This window comes from Perissodus microlepis, chromosome 14 (assembly GCF_051167445.1).
Source record: "Perissodus microlepis isolate ML-2025 ecotype Zambia chromosome 14, ASM5116744v1, whole genome shotgun sequence".
Lineage (NCBI taxonomy): Eukaryota > Metazoa > Chordata > Actinopteri > Cichliformes > Cichlidae > Perissodus > Perissodus microlepis.
This window is the reverse complement of record NC_140474.1, coordinates 22,315,391-22,321,390: the sequence shown is the minus strand read 5'-3', so window position 1 is coordinate 22,321,390 and position 6,000 is coordinate 22,315,391.

The window sequence follows — 6,000 nt, the reverse complement described above, 5'->3', positions numbered from 1 at the left end:
CGGTTTGCACAACAAAAGCTGGAGGAGAAACGAGCTGACGACCTGTGAAAATCTCAGCAGGGGTGATTAACACTTCGGGACTTCCACCAGAAAATAAAAAAGCCAGTAATTCTAGTAGGTCAAATTCAAATTCAAATTTTATTTGTCACACACACAACCATACACACATGAGGTGAAATGCTTGTAGCTGTGCAATGCAATGCCCGACCATTAAATGACAGTGGTTTTACAGTATTTACAATTTACAGGTTATACAAAATTTACAGATTTAACTTAGAAATTTACAGTAAAAAAATGTGCAAATAGCAGAAAGAGATTATAAATTATAGGAAGTGTGCATGAAGAAAAACCAGAGTGCGTGTGGTGATGTGATGTGTGTGAGAGTCCAGTCTTATAGTGATCTGATGTGTGTGAGAGTCCAGTCTTATAGTGATGTGATGTGTGTGGGAGAGTCCAGTCCTACACCTGGTTCAGGGCCCGAATAGCCTGGGGGAAGAAGCTCCTCCTCATTCTCTCTGTTTTGGCCTTAAGGGAGCGGAAGCGCTTCCCAGACCTCAACAGTGAGAAAAGTCCATTGTTGGGATGGGAGAGGTCCATCATAATCTTCCTAGCTTTGGTCTTGCACTGCTTGGTGTAGATGGACAGCAGGTCAGGGAGCTCTGATTGAATGATGCGTTCGGCTGAGTGCACCACTCTTTGCAGATCTCGTCTGTCCTGCTTGGTGCTGTTCCCAAACCAGGTGCAGATGTTTGCCGTCAGGATGCTCTCGATGGTGCAGGAGTAAAAGTTCTTGAGCACCTTCAGTGGCAGATGGAAGTCTCTAAGTCTTCTGAGGAAGAAGAGACGCTGACGGGCTTTCTTAACCAGGGTGTTGATGTGACAGGACCATGACAGGTCCTGAGTGATGTGGACACCCAGGTATCGGAAACTGTCCACTCTCTCCACTGGCGTGCCACTGATGATGAGGGGCTTGTAATTCCTCGCCTGCTTTGTAGTGAAGTCCACGATTAGCTCCTTAGTCTTGCTGACGTTTAGGAGGAGGTTATTCTCCTGGCACCAGGTCTCCAGGTTCCTAATCTCCTCCAGGTAGGCCGTCTCAATGTTGTCGGAGATCAGGCCCACAACAACAGTGTTGTCAGCAAACTTGACAATGGAGGTGGTGTCTGATGTGGCTACACAGTCATAAGTGTACAGTGAGTACAGCAGGGGGCTTAAAACACAGCCCTGAGGCGCTCCAGTGCTGAGTGAGATGGAGGGGGAGACTTGTTTTCCCACCCTCACTGATTGGGGTCTGTCTGTGAGGAAGTTGAGGATCCACTGACACAGTGATGAGCTGAGTCCTACATCTGCCAACTTGGTGAAAAGCTTAGAGGGAATTATTGTGTTGAATGCTGAACTGTAGTCCACGAACAGCATCCTAACATAATCCCCTCTGCCAGTGTCCAGGTGACTCAGGGATGTGTGGAGCAGGTGAGATATGGCATCGTCTGTGGAACGATTAGTCCGGTGAGCAAACTGAAGTGAGTCGATGGTGGCAGGAAGTGAAGAGGTGTTGGGTTTAGGGAAGTTAGCAAATTTGCACAGGTTTAGTAAATCTAGTGTTAACCCTTTCACCAGAGATGGGCAGTAACGCGTTTCTTGTAACGGGTTACTGCCCATCTCTGGTGAAAGGGTTAACGTTTTTCGAGCAACGAGTAAAGTAAGGGATTACTATTGCAAAAAAGGTAATTAGATTAATGTTACTTTCCCGTAAACACACTGCGTTACTAAAACCGTAATTTTGAGTGTCTCATGACAATGATGTAAGCTTGTGCGACATTTGTGGCAACAGCTGTGTGCAGATCAAAAATGGATAATATAACGAGTGCGGGAGAAAGTATGACCATGCAGCGTTTAAAGCGTGGAAGTACTGACCTTACTTCCACGCTTACTTCCACTTTTCCATAAAAAGTGACAAAAACATTAGCGTCCGCTGTTCACTGCGTGGGAAGAAAAGGTATTTTTACAGCGAAAAAAACCCGAGCAAGAGTACGCTGCCACGAATGGGAAATTCACAGAGAAACTGCCGTATCCTTCCACTCAGACCTTCCCAAAGTGTGGGGCCCGCCCCCTATGGGGGGCGCAGAGCCATTGCAGGGGGGGGCGCGGTATGAAAGGGGGGGGGACAAAACGCTTGGGCACTGCTAGCACAGGGCGCCCACAGAAACGCAAAGCAGGAGATGAAGCATCGCTGAATATGTTTCCAAACCAACTTCATTCTAAGCCAAAGACTAGAAAATATGGTGAAGCATATCTGCCCTTTGGTTTCACCTGCACAAGTGCCAAGGTAGGTCTCCCCTGCAGAATTGGTTTTCCCTGTGTTGGGAGCAGCGCTGGGCTGTTCAAATCATGGACAAACAGTATCCCACAGTTGTTTATGTTTTTAAACCCATTTTGCACAGAGAGGCACTTTTTGAAAAATGCATTGATAGCAATGTTGAATATTATTACACATGAAAAAAAACAACTACACGTAAAATAATCACACCGTGACGCCTCTGCCTTTCTAAATGGAGGGACAGTAACTGCGTGTATATGTAAGCGTGTAAAACCTGAAGATAGTCAGATTAACAGTATTTTGTCTCTGTCTGCCATTCTGCAATTCATCTCATGCAAACAATAACGTGGCGCACAGCATGACGTGAAAAAAGGCACATACCTTTGACCTTGCATGAGGAAGTCTGCATTCCTCGTCCACACGTAAACACAAAAAAGGAGTTTTAAAAAATCTCAGTTTTCGGTGATTCGAAAGCGTAACAGAGTTAGTAGTTTATTTTATTACTACCTGTAATTTATTGCAGATTACTTGTATTTGCTTAATTGTTTACTAAATGTTTGAGGTGTGAAAGAAACCGCAATGGAGCAAAATATGAGTGTGTGTGGTTGGAGGATGTGTTTGTGCACGTGCGAGAAGGGGGGGCGCGAACATTTTTCTTGTAAAACAAAGGGCGGCCTAGCAAAAACAGTTTGGGAACCACTGCTTCCACTGACCACTGCGGCACACCTGCACCAGGGCAAACCTCCGCCTGCCCCACTCCTGCTATACAGGTGAAAAAAGAGCAACAAGACCGCTGAGTGTTTGATTTTATTTATTTTCTGCTGTGTTTTACGTGCATCTATTTGAAAGAGTGAGTGTAAACACAAAAAACTATTTTATTTTATGTTCTGGAATATGCAGAAAATAGGTTTAAATGTTAAACAAATTTCTTCCAGTCAGAGAATGTTGCATATAATTAAATGTTTGCTTGATGTATAAAGTTAAAAGATTAAAACAAATAAAACAAGTTTTAAAAAGAGACTTTTCCATTTGATTACATTTTATATGATGGATTACGCAGAAAAAATAGAATTGGGCTGAAAGATCTATCGCTTTATTACCTATTTAGGGGATAAATCATGTTTAAAAAAAGTAACTAAGTAACTAATTACTTTTGAAAATAAGTAATCAGTAAAGCAGCGGGATTACTTTTTCGGGAAGTAATCAGTAATTAGTTACTGATTACTTTTTTCAAGTAACTTGACCAACACGGATGGTCACTACAGTGGACAGCTATTCAGGCTGTTTTCTTGTATTTGTGTCAGCGTTGATGGTATACTTGCATGCTTTGGTGGCATATGAGGTACATTCTATTAAAAAGTTGAGTTTCATGATGTGACTGTGTATCCACTATTGTTTTAAGGCTTTACAGTCATAATTGGTGATGATCCCAACCCAAGTTCCAAACATTAACCCTAAATTCGTAAATTCCTTTTCAAACAAGCAAACAGAAAGAATTTTTTTGTGGGGAAACAGAATACATATCCTATAGGGTTAAAATTTAGGGCTAAGGTCATCACCAGTCATGGCTTTCTCTTCAGAGGGCCTATATAGCATGAATATGCCCCCTGGTGGGACAAATGGAATGCTCCCTTAAAACATGACCGTTTTGTTTTGTGTGTTATTGTTTTTTACTGTAATAAAAGTAGGAGATTATTTTCAGGTTTCAATTCTTTCTGGAGAAATTACTTTAAATTATTTAAAAAATCTTTTTCTTAAAATAAAGGCAATGTACTGAATTGCAATAAAGCTATTGCACTTGGGCACTACGGACATTAAAAGAAGATTTGCACAGAGCCATATCCCTTCCCCCCAAGACATGAAGCAGGCATGAAGGAGATCTGGTCCCCAGACATCTAGAGGCCCCCCAGAGCACAAGGAGGAGAATTGAGGGCCCCCCACACCCCAGAAGGGACCCAGCCAAGCCACGTGGGCGAGGCCCTGTCAAGCAGCCACTGAGAGTGAGCAATACATACCTGGGCATCCATCCCCAGACACAGAGAACCACCAATACAATGACAGGTGGGGGCATCAGCCACCGGCATGGAGTGTGGTGGGGAGAGATAGGCCCCCATACCTGGGGGTGGGGGCTGAGATGTACTGAGAGAGGTGCAGTCTAAGACCCAACCTGACGCATAGACCCAGACAAACAGGCACACACAGACACAGAGATCCATTCCCACTCTCATGCACACATCCTGGAGCCAGCCACTGACCCTGGTAGGCACCCCTGTTCCCCGAAATCCAACAAGGCGAGGGAGGCCGGGCCCATCCAGAATGGGGCCCACAGAAGCAGCACCGCCAAGCCCTACAGAGCTTGGGGTGGCCCACCTGACCCCATTGCAGAGGAAAAAACACCCACCCCAACATTAAGTGAACTCCCACACTACATAAGACAACAGACACCCAGGATGAGTTCATCTTCCATCTGTTAGCCACAACCCACATCCCCGGGCGACAAACCAACCAGGACCCAAGCCCCCAAGGCCCAGCCAGCCCAGCCACTGGCAATCATTTCAAATTTGAAACAAATGCTAATCAGACCCACAGACAAAATGTGTGATGTGAATCAACAACCACTAGATGGCGTAAAAACACAACTTACTACATGACACCATCACACCACTGCAGTTTTTGGCAGCATCCTCAGAAATAAATTGCCAAAGCTGTAGTTATTGTTATATTTAACTTTTGCCTCTTTTATGCATTTTAATTCATGGGCCAGTTTTTGGAAGTGCTACTGATCTTAACAATAAAACAATAAAACCATTGGGGGTTTTATTGTTAGATCATTTTAAAATGATGTAACTGTTAAATCAAAGCCCCATCATCTCATATATTATATCTTTAAGAAAATGGGTATATTCTTACCCAGAACTGCCAAAGGTAACATAATTTGTTTGGCATGTCTGTGCAGAGCAGTGGGGGAACCGCAGGGTGATGCTCAGAGCAGAGCAGCCATACCGCAACCATATCTCAAACATGTATCTCATGAAAGGTATCAAGTTGTTTTGAGCCAGAATGAACATTTAGCCTATGTACAATACAATAAGGCAGGGTCATAAAGATACTTGCAAAACAGGTTATTTTTAACTTCATAACTCATCTTTATTAAAGCCTATTTATCAATATAACCAAAAATGTTGGAGATTGCAAAAGCACTGGCACTCACGTTTTGGTAGGTGATCAGTTCGGAACAACACCAGGCTGTGGACACACTTTTACTGTCATATTTTTACTGTAATTTAATTATTAAAATGTCTTCCTTATTTATTTATTTACTTATTTATTTTGTTAGTTATTTGTTGCCAATGTGAAGCCATTAAAAAAACCTAAGCTCTGTTTTTAATCCGTTCTTTATTTACATAATTACCGCATATTATCCCAAATTAATTTTGAGCTTCCCCACACTACTCTTCTTCTCTGATAATTAACTTATTTAGATGTGACAGTGATTGTGGTGCCTGTTGCAGACTTTGTTTATTAGTGAATTGTTATCAAGTTTTAGTTTTAATTTGTAATGAAATCATCTGAATCATTTATAAAACTAATTTAAAAAGCCTAAAACTTACTCTTAAGTAATTATTTTCTCTGCTCTCCTCTGTGTCAAGCTGACCTGGCTGAATGAAGGACTCCATAGTATC